Source organism: Heptranchias perlo, chromosome 4 (assembly GCF_035084215.1).
Source record: "Heptranchias perlo isolate sHepPer1 chromosome 4, sHepPer1.hap1, whole genome shotgun sequence".
NCBI classification, from domain to species: domain Eukaryota; kingdom Metazoa; phylum Chordata; class Chondrichthyes; order Hexanchiformes; family Hexanchidae; genus Heptranchias; species Heptranchias perlo.
The window spans coordinates 69,674,350-69,691,295 of record NC_090328.1 but is presented as its reverse complement, the minus strand read 5'-3'; the positions used below and the strand labels follow the sequence as shown (position 1 = coordinate 69,691,295).

The 16,946-nt window shown below is 41.3% G+C and overlaps 1 protein-coding gene across 1 annotated transcript in view; it reads right to left on the bottom strand.

Annotated features, from left to right (window-relative positions):
* Positions 1 to 16,946, bottom strand: part of pcsk5b (proprotein convertase subtilisin/kexin type 5b) — a 348,074-nt gene that overhangs the window by 135,908 nt on the left and 195,220 nt on the right. The window lies entirely within an intron of this gene.

Sequence of the window (16,946 nt, the reverse complement as noted above, 5' to 3'; positions counted from 1 at the left end):
TGCTATGCTGATACTCATATCTAATGAACAGATACCTTACATTATCATCACTTACCAGACTCTGCAGTGAATTTGAATGTTGAAGTGCTGTTGTCATCACCTTGGAGCTTGAACAGGCAGAGAGATTTCAGAAGCGTCCTGCTGTCCTGTGAAGTTGAATTGCATTTCCAATCGTGCTGCAATTTGGCTTGTTCAACCCTTTTTAGTTTATCTTCTACAGTCCTGGACATTTTTGCAAGCTTATTAAATTTATTCACAATGATAGCCAAAGCCTTTTGATGGCCTTGTGTATCAGTAAATTCTTTCAGTGCCAAAGAAAACATACTTCATTTTTTTGTACTCCCTGGTCAGTGTATAAAGTTCTGTTTGATTTAAATATGATCTAATGTGGCTGGTCTGTACTGCCATTTTCCTGTCAACAGCGGAATGAACCTCATAAAACCTAATTTAAATGCTAAATGGCTCACTTCCACTCTTTAAGGCAGCTAATTTGAAAAAATTCAATTTACCTCTAACTGGATAGCTTATCTGATCACCATTGAGAAGTCAAAACCTAGTGGAGCTGAACATGGGACCTAATTTGTTTGAAGGTAACTGTCTAAAATGCCTAAAAGTAGGATCAGGCATGTGAGTGCTGGAAAGGAAAAAGTGTTTACCTCATTGAAGACCTGCACACTGTGGGAAGATTTGCTTTATTCTCACAGGTTGTAAAGAAAAATTTTAAAAATATATACAACTTACTTATTCAAGGAGCTTGAGCTCTTTACAGGTTCTTTGATGTTGTTTCAAACAAATAGTTCTGATGCAATTGTGTGAAATATCTTCTTCAATAGTTATATTCCAAGTACCAAATGCCATTACCCTCAATTTACCTTAGGACAATCATATCATCCATTGAGAGAAAAACAAGGACAAAGTCTCTCCAGCAGTTCAGTGTCATGAAAATCATGTGATCTTTCACCACACATTTTTTCAATGGAGTGAACCATGTTATGCTCTCACACTGAAGGAAACAGTACACAAATAGTTTATATCCGAGTTGAAAACAGTGGTGAAAAATGGTGGAGCACAAACTGAAGAATAAAGGGGGAATTAATGTTACGATAACCTACCTTTTGTACGGTCGTCATCATTTACCAAATAGTCAATGTTGCAATTGGCCACAGGGAAAACTCATAAGAAATATGTACCACACTGAAAAAGTTTATTTCCCTCTCTTCTGCTTTTAAATAAATAAACATATTCTGGGTTGTACCGAGTTGTTTATCTAGAGGAGACATCATTTATGGTCCCAAATAACAAGAGCAGTGAAAGAAAAATACAACAAACCACATGACTCAAAAATGGGAAAGGGGGGGCAAACAGGAAGGGATTTTCTTTAGGTGGAGAGCACATTTTTCCAAAGAACAAGATAGGTCATACCTAAGGTAGCTGATCTAACATTCTTCCTCAAATTGTCCATCCTCCATATACAATAGGAGTATATCAAATTATCTCAACAATCTGAAGACATTCTGGAGACCTATATCTTCACGCTAATTGGAGCATTTATCTTGAGCAGTCAAATCAAGGTGGTAATGCTTATTAAAAGCATGTACTATGCTCTAGTTCATTGCCTTTCAGGTGGTTCCAAGAAAAATCATCCACATGTTGGGTCAAGAAGAGGCCACTAAGTATATTGAACTCCATCTTTCCTTGGTAGGTTCAACTTTGTCAGGGAGTAATAGAAACAAAGAAAATAGGAGCAGGAGTAGGCCATTTTGTCCTTCGAGCCTGCTCAGCCATTCAATGTGATTATGGCTGATCCTCGATCTCAATACCATATTCCCGCTCTCTTCCCATACTCCTTGATGTATTTTGTGCCTAGAAATCTATCTAGCTCCTTCTTAAATATATTCAGTGACTTGGCCTCCACAGCCTTCTGTGGTAGAGAATTCCACAGGTTCACCACCCTCTGAGTGAAGACATTTCTCCTCATCTCAGTCCTAAATGTCCTACCCCGTATCCCAAGACTATGACCCCTCGTTCTGGACCCCCCAGCCAGGGGAAAACATCCTCCCTGCATCCGGTCTGTCTAATCCGGTCAGAATTTTATATGTTACAATGAGATCCCCTCATTCTTCTAAACTCGTGGGAATACAGGCCGAGTAAACCCAATCTCTCCTCATATGACAGTTCTGCCATCCCAGGAATCAGTCTGGTGAACCTTCGCTGCACTCCCTCTATGGAAAGTATATCCTCTCTTAGGTAAGGTGACCAAAACTGCACACAATACTCCAGGTGTGGTCTCACCAAGGCCCAGTATAACTGCAGTAAGACATCCTTGCTCCTGCACTCAAATCCTCTGGCAATGAAGGCCAACATACCCTCAGATAATGAAGCAGTCCGTGCCCGCATGCAGCAAGACCTGGACAACATCCAGGCTTGGGCTGATAACTGGCAAGTAACATCCACACCAGACAAGTGCCAGGCAATAACCACCTCCCCATGACATTCAACAGCATCACCATCGCCGAATCCCCCACCATCAACATCCTGGGGGTCACCATTGACCAGAAACTTTAACTGGACCAGCCACATAAATACTGTGGCTACAAGGGCAGGTCAGAGGCTGGGTATTCTGCGGCGAGTGACTCACCTCCTGACTCCCCAAAGCCTTTCCACCATCTACAAGGCACAAGTCAGGAGTGTGATGGAATACTCACAACTTGTATCCCAGGCTACTGTGTGAGGCAGAGGAGATTGCGGGGGCTCTAACACATATATTCAGAACCTCTCTGGCCACAGGGGATGTGCCAGAGGACTGGAGAACCGCTAATGTAGTACCATTATTCAAGAAGGGGAGTAGGGAAAAACCGGGGAACTACAGGCCAGTGAGCCTAACATCAGTGGTAGGAAAATTATTGGAAAAAATTCTGAAGGACAAAATTAGTCTCCACTTGGAGAAGCAAGGATTAATCAGGGATAGTCAACATGGCTTTGTCAAGGGAAGATTATGTCTGACTAATTTGATTGAATTTTTTGAGGGGGTGACTAGGCGTGTGGATGAGGGTAACGCAGTGGATGTGGTATACATGGATTTCAGTAAGGCCTTCGATAAAGTCCCGCACAGGAGACTGGTCAAGAAGGTACGAGCCCATGGAATCCAGGGTGCCTTGGCACTTTGGATACAAAACTGGCTTAGTGGCAGAAGGCAGAGGGTGATGGTCGAAGGTTGTTTTTGTGACTGGAAGCCTGTGGCCAGTGGGGTACCACAGGGATCGGTGCTGGGTCCCTTGCTGTTTGTGGTCTACATTAATGACTTGGATATGAATGTAAAAGGTATGATCAGTAAGTTCGCTGATGATACAAAAATTGGTAGGGTGGTAAATAGCGAGGAGGATAGCCTCAGTCTGCACGACGATATAGATGGGTTGGTCAGATGGGCGGAACAGTGGCAAATGGAATTTAACCCGGAAAAGTGCGAGGTGATGCACTTTGGAGGGACTAACAAGGCAAGGGAATACACAATGAATGGGAGGACCCTAGGCAAGACAGAGGGTCAGAGGGATCTTGGTGTGCAAGTTCACAGATCCCTGAAGGCGGCGGAACAGGTAGATAAGGTGGTAAAGAAGGCATATGGGATACTTGCCTTTATTAGCCGAGGCATAGAATATAAGAGCAAGGAGGTTATGATGGAGCTGTATAAAACACTGGTTAGGCCACAGCTGGAGTACTGTGTGCAGTTCTGGTCGCCACATTACAGAAGGATGTGATCGCTTTGGAGAGGGTGCAGAGGAGATTCACCAGGATGTTACCAGGGCTGGAGCGCTTCAGCTATGAAGAGAGACTGGGAAGATTGGGTTTGTTTTCCTTGGAGCAGAGGAGGCTGAGGGGGGACATGATTGAGGTGTACAAAATTATGAGGGGCACAGATAGGATAGATACTAAGGAGCTTTTTCCCTTCGTTGAGGGTTCTATAACAAGGGGACATAGATTCAAGGTAAAAGGCGGGAGGTTTAGAGGGGATTTGAGAAAGAACTTTTTCACCCAGAGGGTGGTTGGAGTCTGGACCTCACTGCCTGAAAGGGTTGTGGAGGCACAACCCTCACAACATTCAAGAAGCATTTGGATGAGCACTTGAAATGCCATAGCATACAAGGCTACGGACCAAATGCTGGAATATGGGATTAGATTAGACAGGGCTTGATGGCCGGCGCGGACACGATGGGCCGAAGGGCCTCTATCCGTGCTGTATAACTCTATGACTCTATGCCTGCATGAGTGCAGCTCCAACAACACTCAAGAAGCTCGACACCATCCAGGACAAAGCAGCCTTCTTGATTGGCACCCCATCCACCACCCTAAACATTCACTCCCTTCACTACCCGCGCACTGTGTATCATCCACAGGATGCACTGCAGCAACTCGCCAAGGCTTCTTCGACAGCACCTCCCAAACCCACGATCTCTACCACCAAGAAGGACAAGGGCAGCAGGCACATGGGAAGAACACCACCTGCACATTCCCTCCAAGTCACACACCATCCAACTTGGAAATATATCGCCGTTCCTTCATTGTCGCTGTGTCAAAACCCTGGAACTCCCTTCCTAACAGCACTGTGGGAGAATCTTCACCACACGGACTGCAGCGGTTCAAGGCGGCGGCTCACCACCACCTTCTCAGGGCAATTAGGGATGGGCAATAAATGCTGGCCTTGCCAGCGATACCCACATCCCATGAACAAATAAAAAAAAAAATTTGCCTTCCTAACTGCTTGCTGCACCTGCATGTTTGCTTTCAGTGATTGGTGTACAAGGACACCCAGGTCCCTTTGTACATCAACATTTCCCAATCTATCACCATTTAAATAATGTTCTGCCTTTGTTTTTATGTCCAAAGTGGATAACTTCACATTTATCCACATTATACTGCATCTGCCATGTATTTGCCCACTCACTCAACTTGAAGCCTCTTTGCATCCTCCTCATAACCCCACCTAGTCTTGTGTCGTCAGCAAACTTGGAAATATTACATTTGGTTCCCTCATCCAAATCATTGATATAGATTGTGAATAGCTGGGGCCCAAGCACTGATCCCTATGGTACTCCACTGGTCACTGCCTGCCACCCCGAAGACCCATTTATTCCTACTCTGTTTCCTTTCTGTTAACCAATTTTCAATCCATGGCAGTATATTACCCCCAATCCCATGTGCTTTAATTTTGCACACTAACCTCTTATGTGGGATTTTATCAAAGGCCTTCTGAAAATCCAAATAAACCACATCCACTGGTTCTCCCTTATCTACTCTACCAGTTACATCCTCAAAAAACTCCAGTAGGTTTGTCAAACATGACTTCCCTTTCATAAATCCATGTTGACTTTGTCTAATTCCGTTGATATTTTCTAAGTGTCCTGATATCACATCCTTTATAATACTGTCGCATTTTCCCTACTGCTGATGTTAGGCTAACCGATCTATAGTTCCCTGTTTTCTCTCATATTCCTTTTTTAAATCGTGGGTTTACAAAGGGACATACTCCCACTACCCAATTTACTGACTTACCTCTGTTTTTTCATGGGCTTTTGCTCAAAATAACTATCTAGATTGATGAAAAACTTCCATTCTATCCATAGAAAGAACTAGTGCCCTGTGCACATTAACTGATATACTTTGTTGAGTGGAAGAAACATGAGGTGGAGTTCAAATTTTGGCACTGATTTCCTGAGGCATGTGAAACCAGAACAATTTTTGGTAAGAGGTATGGATATTATGGATTGAGAATTGCCCTACCTAAGCATTCACCTTTTTTGTTCAAATGAGATTTCATAAAGTACTTGTCTTGAGTAAAGGAAACATAAACCCACAGGCTCAAAGATTCTATGGTTGCTCAATGAAATTCAAGTCCAATCTAAATATAAACTGAGGAACAAAATGTCACATTTTCCCGTGGTCCTTTCACAAGCTTAGACATCACAGCCTGCATCTACAGATACGATAAATTTTTGCCAACATCACACCTCAGTATATTGAAATTGTATTATGGCATTGTATTTGCCAACATTGTTCCATTTGGTATTGTAAGCTTTCTCAGTAATTATCGTACTTGTGGCCATAATGCTGCCACAACCGGTTATTGAAAATTAATTCCTCTAATTCAGCCTTCTGAATGGCCAATCATAAACTCTGGTCAGTGCTGGATCAGTTTATTCATCTGGGTCCTAATGAATCAGTTGATAGTTGGCAGGAAGATCCAAGAACTTTACAAAGATCACTGAAGGGAGTTGTAGGCTATTTGACTTATCAGTAACCAGTGTGCAAGAAAGCTCAGACATAGGGCCCATATGAAAAATCTTGGAGGAAAATTTCCTCTGTGCAGTAGCTGTAGCCATTTCCTGGGAGTTTCTCCGATCCCAGTGAATAAGCATGCAACTTCATTGACAGTAGCAAGCCAGTTTCTATTATATCTATGATTTATAAAACAGTTAACAATTTTGATGTTTTTCTGAGGTATAGGATTAGTTGATTCTGTACTTTTGTGGACTACAAAAAAAACCAGAAGTGATATCCAGAATTTTCCTGGCTCAACAAAAGTGCTGTGATTGTCCTGGGAAGCAGTAGCTTCTAAACTGCTATCTAGCAAAATCTGGCATGATTCTCTCTGAAATCATCTGATGTGACCCTCTGTTGGATGGTTTTTTGAAAACGGCAGATGCAATAATGGTGGCGAGGGGGGAGTCAAGTGTTCCTCGGAGCAATCTTTTTCTTTCTCAGACCCTGCTTTCTAAACTCTTTCTGCCCCTGGTGTGCAGCTCCTCTTGGTCCAAAAAGATTGCTTGGTAAGCAACTTGGGGCATTTTATTAAGTTAAAGGCGCTATATAAATGTAAGTAGTAGTTAAGGGTGGATTCTTTGGACACTGAGCTTTCCAAATAAAATACCTGAAATGGCTTATGCACTTGGTAGCTCTTTTTAAGACTCTCCCAAGGTTGCCTCAAACTCAACCTAATATTTCACCTAAAAATGGTATCACTTTTGCGCTTTTCTTTAATCTGCAGAAAGTGGAAATTTGTCACCTTGTAAAATAACAGGATAACCATATCAACTTCAAAATGAGGCCACTTGGCCCACCTACCTATATTGGTGTCAGTCTCGGCTCAGTGGTTAACATTCTTGCCTCTGGGTCAGAAGCTTGTGGGTTCAAGCCCCACTCCAGAGACTTAAACACATAATCCAGGCTGACAATTCAATGCAGTACTGAGATGCCATCTTTCAGATGGGACGTTAACCGGAGGCCCCGTCTTTCATCTCAGGTGAACGTAAAAGATCCCATGGCACTATTTGAAGAGGAGCAGGGGAGTTCTCTCTAGTATCCCCGGCCAATATTTATTTCTCAACCAACATCACTAAAACAGGTTATCTGGTCGTTACCTCATTGCTGTTTGTGCTACCTTGCTGTGCACAAATTGGCTGCCGCATTTCCTACATTACAACAGTGACACCACTTCAAAAGTACCTCATTGGCTGTAAAGCACTTGGGGATGTCTGGAGATTGTGACAGGCACTGTGTAAATGCAAGTCCTTCATTTTTTTTCATACTGAAGCTATTGACTCAAATCCCATTTCCTTACTCTTTCTCCATAGCTTTCAATATTTTTCCTCCAAGTATTTGACTCAGCTTCAATAGCCACTTGTGGTAAAGCATTCCATATTCTTCATTTTTTGGATGAAAAAAATTCTAAACTTCCTCTTTCTTCTTTTAGCATCATTCCTAATTTATATTCCTTTATTACTGGTTCACCAACCAGTGGAAATAATAATAATGGCCCTCCTGCGTGCAAAATACAGCAACAACTTAGAAATCTGGCCAATGGCATCCATGTTAGACTGCATCTATTTCATGGCTACAGCAGGAATTTGAATGGAGTCAACCTAGTAACCAGGTACAATCAAATCAGCACCGACTCCATCCTGTTTTGTAGACAAATTTTTGTAATTTATGTTAATACTGATCTAAAAGTAGCCAATACATTTTTAAGGTTGAGTTGACTATTGAAAACACGAGTTATAGTTGCAGCACTGGGAAACATTATTGAATTTAAATATACAGGAATATACTGATTTTGAACCTGCTAACTTACAGTTGACAACTGCCCAGCTTGAATTAAACCAATTGCTGCAATATTGTGTAAACAGGTTGCTTTCATCAAATGGGCTGCAGGTGTCTGTCTACAAATTGGCCCTGACATGCAACACTCCAGTTGCTTACAGCTTCCATACGTGTTCTGGTAACAGAACCACATTTTAAAATTTAACAGGAGCAAACATTACTCTACGGATATGCCCAAGATCGAACTTATCATGTAATTGTAGAAGGTATATTAAATTCATTTATATAATAAAAACTAGGACCACGAAGTTAAACAATTCTAGTCCAGGCCTGTGGATTACCATACCCACCATTAAAAACAAATATGAAAATAATCAATCCTGAATGACCAGTTAGGAGAACCTACCAATACAAAGCAATCAAATTGCTCAAAATATGTTAAAAACACTTCATATTTGATTTTTCCTCCCTAGGTTGCAACATAAGAAAAACACTGCAAACTTACACATTTAACAAAGTTACAAAATCTATCTAGAAAATAGTTTTGTGCATCTTTGAGTACCTTCATTAAGGATTTTACTCGAAAGGTCTTATCCTCTCAAAAACATAGAAAATAGGAGCAAGGGGAGGCCACTTGGCCCTTCGGGCCTGCTCCGCCATTCAAAATGATCATGGCTGATCGTCTAACTCAGTACCCTGTTCCCGCTTTTTCCCCATATCCCTTAATCCCTTTAGCATTAAGAAATATATCTATCTCCTTTTTGAATGCATCTAATGACTTGGCCTCCACTGCCTTCTGTGGTAGAGAATTTCACAGGTTCACCATCCTCTGAGTCAAGAAATTTCTCCTCATCTTGGTTCTAAATGGCATACTCCGTATCCTGAGACTGTGACCCCTGGTTCTGGACTCCCCAGCCATCGGGAAAATCCTCCCTGCATCTAGTCTGTCTAATCTTGTTAGAATTTTATGTTTCGATGAGATCACCCCTCATTCTTCTAAACTCTAGTGAATATAGGCCTAGTCGACCCAATCTCTCCTCATACGTCAGTCCTGCCATCCCAGGAATCAGTCTGGTAAACCTTCGTTGCACTCCCTCCATGGCAAGGACATCCTTCCTCCGATAAGGAGACCAAAACTGCACAAAATATTCCAGATGTGGTCTCACCAAGGCCCTGTACAACTGCAGTAAGACATCCCGGTTCCTGTACTCAAATCCTCTTGCAATGAACGCCAACATACCATTCGCCTTCCTAACTGCTTGCTGCACCTGAATGCTCGCTTTCAGCGACTGGTGTACAAGGACACCCAGGTCACATTGCACCTCCCCTTTTCCCAATCTATCACCATTCAGATAGTAATCTGGCTTTCTGTTTTTACAACCAAAGTGGATAACCTCACATTTATCCACATTATACTGCATCTGCCATGTTCTTGCCCACTCACCCAACTTGTCTAAATCACATTGGAGCCTCTTTGCATCCTCCTCACAGCTCACATTCCACCCCAGCTTTGTGTCATCTGCAAACTTGGAAATGTTACATTACGTTCCCTCATCCAAATCATTGATATATATTGTGAATAGCTGGGGCCCAAACACTGATCCCTGCAGTACCCCACTAGTCATTGCCTGCCACCCGGAAAAAGACCCGTTTATTCCTACTCTCTGTTTCCTGTCTATCAACCAATTCTCAATCCATGCCAGTATATTCCCCCAATCCCATATGCTTTAATTTTGCACACTAACCTCTTGTGGGACCTTATCAAAGGCCTTCTGAAAATCCAAATACACTACCAGCCACTGATTCTCCCCTATCTATTCTACTAGTTACATCCTCAAAAAACTCCAGTAGATTTGTTAAGCATGATTTCCCTTTCATAAACCCATGCTGACTTTGTCCAATCCCGTTAATGCCTTCCAAGTGTTCTGTTATCACATCCTTTATAATAGACTCGAGCATTTTCCCCACTACTGATGTTAGGCTATCTGGTCTGTAATTCCCTGTTTTTTCTCCCTCCTTTTTTTAAAAAAAAGTGGGGTTACATTTGCCACTCTCCAATCTGTAGGAACTGTTCCAGAGTCTATAGAATATTGGAAGATGACCACCAATGCATCAAGTCCCTGGATGACCCAGCCGAGGCATTACAATATTTCACAGTATGATTCTCACTGCAACAGTTGGGATGTGATCTTACATTACAACATAATTTGAGTTCCTTTGATTTACCAAATTTGAAGATCAGTTGCAGAATTAATAGCTTCATTGAGGTAAAATTTCACATTTAAAATATTAAGTGTTTAATCTTCACACAAGAGAACCTAGTTAAGAGACAGAGTCAAAGACAAAGAGGCAGGCAGATGGTTTGAATACTTGCAATTTCTTTTGTTCGCATTTAGAATTCAAAACCATTACTACTAGAAAGTGCGTTTTTCTTAATGAAAAGTCAACTAGTGGCTGCACAGTATAACAATTTCAATTGTTTGTTTCCCACCCCCCCACAAAAAGAGTTGAAAACAAACTAGAAGACGAATTTAAGTAGCTTTTAAAACAAGAGTTTAACATGAAAGCACTTGATTTTGCAGCCAAAGTAACAATGAGTTTAATGGTGTTCGCCATTAATGTATAAATCATCCAGCAACTTGTGGTGAGGCAGAGATACCCAGTAAATTGCAAATCGCCACAAGTTGCCGGACGATTTGCGTCGCTCTGCCGTTAGCCTCCCAATACAGCTGATCACCCTCAAACATCGTGGAGTTTTATGAAATTACTGCATTTGCACATTAATTGCCAAAGTTGCTGCAGAAAGTTAAGAATGTTACTTCACTGTGTAAATACCTTTTAAAAATGAAGAGATTTAATTTCCAGCAATGTCACTAAACCTCTCCGGCCCAGAAAGGGAACAATTTAAACTGTGAAGTCTCATTCCTGCAGGTAGTAAATTGTTCTTAGAGATTTTTAAAATTCAAAATTCTTACTTTTCCTTTGTCGCTTCCCCACCCCCCCCACTTCATCCAATCTTTCTGTAACTGATTTGACTCTCATTCACCCCATTTCCTTCTCCATCATTCCTCTGTTTCTTTCTCAATCCTTAAAAAATCTCCTTAGTTAAGGAGATAGACTGTTGGTCCCATCATTCAACAAGATCCCAGATGCCCCTTAGCCCACGCCACACCATTATCAGCTCGCACTTCCAGGGCAAAAATTTTCAAAGGTAAGGGAGAAAGTCTAATAGGGCATGCCGTGAGATGCCCCACTCCAGCAAACTCTGGGACATTAATTTTTTCACTTCAGAAAGACAGCTTTGCTGAGAGGGACAGACAGATGGGAGGGCACGCAAGCAAAAAGATCTGATTTGTTTGGTTTATATTTAGAATTCCAAAACAATTATTTACATAGGATTTGTTTAAACAGCTGATAAGAAAAACATTATTCATTGCCAGAGCACTAATGAATTATTTTCCAGAAATTTGGATGCCCAAAAACATCAAGGTTCTCTCTGGAAATGTGCACCCCTACCCCATGTAGAAACAGTGCAAAACCTGAACATCTGAACATTGAGGTAATCTGACACATAAAGCAATGTATATTCTAGAGATTGCTTATATATATGCAAGTCAGGTGTTTATTTACTGTAAGTTTTGGAAAACACATTTCCCAAGAAACATCAAAAGACTTGGGCTGAAATTCCTTGCCTTTCTAGTGAACTCCTACTGTAACTATGGCATGAGTGCGGCAGAACAGCCAGAAAATATGCCAAATAAGGGTGGAGGGGTCAAGGGCAAGAGAGGTTTGAGGAGATGGTACAGCATGGAGTAATACTTGCTCTCCAAGATGACCCTGGAGTAGTAGGAAGATTTGGTCGCGGAGAGATAAATCAGAACAGTGTGACTGGGTGCATTTCCTGTCGACCATCACACTTCCAGTCATAATTTATCATGCAGTAAGTCATGCAAATATGTCACACTTCCCTTCAATGCATTCAAATTTCATATTTGCAAAACATAAAACAAGGTATAGAGAAAAACTGGCAGGTAACTAAGGAAAATAGAAAAGGAGTTTATAAACACATAAAAAGTAATCATTGTTACAGAAAGGGTCGGACTGATTAGAGATGAAAAAGGAAACATGGAGGATGAAGGAATAATGGAGATACTAAAATGGATACTTGTCAGAAGCCTTGCCAGAGGGAATAAGAGGGCACAGAGAGGAGATGGAACAATCCAATTGTTAAGGAAATAGTATTGAACAATTATTGCAACTCAGTGGAAATGGCACACATCTTAGAATGTTGAGGGAAGTCGGACAGTAAACAAAGGCTCTGACCACAATCTTTCAAACATCCTTGGATATGGAAGTTGTGCCAAAGGACGTGGATTGTCAATGTAACACCTCTGTTCCAAAAGGGAGAAAGGGATAAACCAGTTAACAGTAGACCAGTGGGCTTAACATCAGCAGTGGGTGAAGTTCTAGAGACTATAATGCAAGATAAAATTAATATTCACTTAGAAAGACTTGGGTTAATCAAGGATAGCTGTCCAGCATTTGTGAAAGGCAAAATACATCTGACAGTTCATTGAGGAAAAACACACACACACAAAAACAAAAAACCTGGATTTGGGTATAGGGGGCATGATATCAAAATTTGTAGACAACAAATTTGGAAGGTGTAGACAGGTTAACAGCTTGGGCAAATAAATGTCACCCAAATGGTAGAGAAATGTGATAGAAGAATGAGGGGAAATAAACAGTAAATGATAAAACTTTAAAAGGAGTGGAGGAGCAGAGGCGCTGAGGTTCATAGACAGAAATCTTTAAAACTGGGAGGAGAAGTAGATAAAATGGTTTTTAAAAAAAGGCAGATTACTGCTCAGTTGGTGAAATTAATCCCTATGAATCATCAATGGACAATCAGCGACAGCTACTAATAAAAGAAAGGAGATAGCAGATCAATTAAAATCACTCCAAATAATTTATTCAATTTGCTAAATGAGTGAACAACTAGAGATAACACTTCAGGAAAAAAAATTACAATTTAGAAGTGCTAAATTTTTGTCAGATAAGGCTAGAACCTAAGGCTGGACGTGGAAGTATTACCTGGGCCCCAAGTGCTGGAATTTTCAGCTATGACAGGCAAGTTGTGCACATGCGCAGGAGCACAATGCATACTGGAATTGTTTTAACCTTCCTCCAGTGGATCTACAATACCTAGAGTACAGCAGGATAACCCACATCACATGGCTTAAAGAAGGGCAGGACTGGCATCTCAACATCCCTAGTCACAGGGTTTTCAGACGCAATAGAGAGGGGGATAAAAGGAGGTGGGGGTGGCAATTTTGGTTAAGGAAACAATTAGTCGTGAGGAGGGATGATATTTTAGAAGGAGCATCAAATGAGGCCTTATGGGTTGAGCTAAAGAACAAAAAAGGGGCAATCACACTGCTGGGAGTGTACTATAGACCCCCAAACAGTCAGAGGGAGATAGAGGAGCAAATATGTAGGCAAATTTTTGAGAAGTGCAAAAACAATAGGGCAGCAATAGTAGGGGATTTCAACTACCCTAATATTAACTGGGATACAAACAGTGTGAATGGTACAGAGGGCGCAGAATTCTTAACTTGCACATGAGAATTTTTTTAGCCAATATATAGCAAGCCCATCGAGAGGGGGGGGCAGTTCTGGATTTAGTTCTAGAAAATAAAGAGGGGCAGGTGGGAGAGCATTTTGGTGGTAGTGATCATAATTAGTTTTAGCATAGTTATGGAAAAGAACAAAGACAGAGCAGGAGTTAAAGTTTTCAATTGGGGAAAGGCCAATTTTACTAAACTGAGAAGTGATTTAGAAGTAAACTGGAAACAGCTACTTGAAGGTAAATCAGTGTCAGAGCAGTGGGAGACATTCAAAGGGGTGATTCAAGGGGTTCAGAGTAAACATGTTCCCACAAACAAAAAGGGAGGGGCTGCCAAATCTAGAGCCCCCTGGATGTCAAGAAGCATTCAGGGTAAGACAAGGCAGAAAAGGAAAGCCTATGACAGACACCGGGAACTCAATACTACGGAAAGCTTACAGGAGTATACAAAGTGCAGGGGTGAAGTTAAAAAGGAAATTAGGAAAGCGAAGAGAGGGCATGAAAAAATATTAGCAGGTAAAATCAAAGAAAACCCGAAGATGTTTTATAAATACATTAAGGGCAAGAGGATAACTAAGGAAAGAGAACAAAAAGGTAAACTATGTGTGGAGGTGGAAGAAGTGGATATGGTTCTTAATGAATACTTTGCATCATTCTTCACAAAGGAGGGATGATACAGGGATTGTAGTTAAGGAGGAGGAGTGTGAAATATTGGATAGGATAAACATGGAGAGAGAGGAAGTATTAAGGGGATTAGCATCTTTGAAAGTGGATAAATCACCAGGGCCGGATGAAATGTATCCCAGTAAAAGAAACCAGGGAGGAAACAGAGGAGGCTTTAACAATCATTTTCCAAACTTCACTGGATACAGGCGTAGTGCCGGAGGATTGGAGGACTGCTAACGTTGTACCGTTACTTAAAAAGGGAGTGAAGGATCGAGTGAGTAATTACAGGCCAGTCAGCCTAACCTGAGTGATGGGCAAATTATTGGAATCAATTTTGAGAGACAAGAAAAACTGTCACATAGAAAGGCACAGACTAATCAAGGACAGTCAGCACAGATTTGTTAAGGGAAGGTCATGTCTGACTAACTTGATTGAATTTTTTGAGGCGGTGACAAGGAGGATCGATGAGGATAGCGCAATTGATGTAGTCTACATGGATTTTAGCAAGGCTTTTGACAAGGTCCCACATGGCAGATTGGTCAAAAAAGTAAAGGCCCATCGGATCCAAGGGAATGTGACAAATTGGATCCAAAATTGGCTCAGTGGCAGGAAGCAAAGGGTAATGGTCGACGGGTGTTTTTGTGCCTGGAAGGCTGTTTCCAGTGGGGTGCCGAAGGGCTCGGTACTAGGTACTTTGCTTTTTGTGGTATACATTAACGATTTGGACTTAAACATAGGGGGAATGATTAAGAAATTTGAGGATGACACAAAGATAGGCCGTGCGGTTGATAGTGAGGAGGAAAGCTGTAAACTGTAGGAAGATATCAATGGACTGGTCAGATGGGCAAAAAAGTGGCAAATGGAGTTCAATCCAGAGAAGTGTGAGGTGATGCATTTGGGGAAGAGCAAACAAGGCAAGGGAGTACACAATAAATGGGAGGATACTGAGAGGTGTAGAGGAAGTGAGGGACCTTGAAGTGCAGGTCCATAGATCCCTGAAGGTAGCAGAACAGGTAGATAAGGTGGTTAAGAGGGCATATGGAATGCTTTCCTTTATTAGCAGAGGCACAGAATATAAAAGAAGGGCTGTTATGCTGGAACTGTATAAAACACTAGTTAAGCCACAGCTTGAGTACTGCGCACAGTTCTGGTCACCACATTACAGGAAGGATGTAATTGCATTAGAGAGGGTACAGAGGAGATTTATGAGGATGTTGCCAGGACTAGAGAATTTTAGCTATGATGACAGATTGGATAGACTGAGGTTGTTTTCCTTGGAACAGAGAAGGCTGACGAGTGATTTGATTGAGGTGTACAAAATTATGAGGGACCTAGTTAGAGTGGATAGAAAGGACTATTCTCCTTAGTGGAGGAGTCAATAACCAGGGGGCATAGATTTAAAGTGATTGGTAGAAGGATTAGAGTGGAAATGAGGAAAAAGTATTTCACTCAGAGGGTGGTGGGGGTCTGGAACTCACTGCCTGAAAGGGTGGTAGAGGCAGAAACCCTCAACTCATTAAAAAAATTCCTGGATGTGCACCTGAAGAGCCGTGACCTGCAGGGCTACGGACCAAATGCGGGAAAGTGGGATTAGGCTGGGTGGCTCGTTTCCCAGCCAGCGCCGGCACGATGGGCCGAATGGCCTCCTTCTGTGCCATTAATTTTCTATGATTCTATGATAACTGGGTAAAGCAAGCACTAAGGTTCCACCTTCTGTGGAGAAAGCAAGAGCTAAAATACGAGAGCAAGAGAGCGTCAGGGAGAGAAAAAAAGATATACATAGTGCCTAAGTGTATTTTTTTCTGTCACAATCCAGCTATCTTTGTTACAGATGCAAAAAAAGTGCAAGAAAGCCATTTACTCAAAAGTTGGTGACCTGGATCCTGAAATTTCTAAGCATTTCCCAATCTGTACTATTGCCTCACCAAATAACAATTAAACTCGGATTCACCTGAGGTAGTGTTATTTAATAATTAAATATTGTGGTCTTAATTACAGTGAATAACTTCATCTTAACAGCAGAATAACACTGTGAATTACATTACATCATTCCTATTATAAAACAGTATATCATCTGAATTACTCTGAGCAACTAGTAATAGGTCTGCTAGTAATAGTTTAAAAAACGGTTCCCCGATCTTGATTTAGATCTGGGTGTCTTTCCTTGCCAGAATTTTTGTAGTTAGACTCTATGTTGCTAATGTCCCAGTTGTTCATTTTAGATAATCTTGTGCATCACAGCCTTTCGACAATGGGGTTATTATACAGATGCGTTAGTTATTTTGATTAAAAAAAACTATGATATGAATTTTCTAATAAAATAAAGATTGCACAGTGATATTTCAGGGCTCCTGAAGGTTTATAAATTCTCTACATTACTAGGTTCTACATTAATCTTATCTCTTTTAGGTGTTATTTTTGAAAGTGTGTATAAAGACAGAATATGTTCTAAAATGGCACTGAATATTTTAACACAGGAATACAAGTTCAGCTTGAAATTTTTGCTTTAAGTTAAAGAAGTTTGATTGACTTCCTGAAAGTCCAGTATGCAGGTACACTGCCT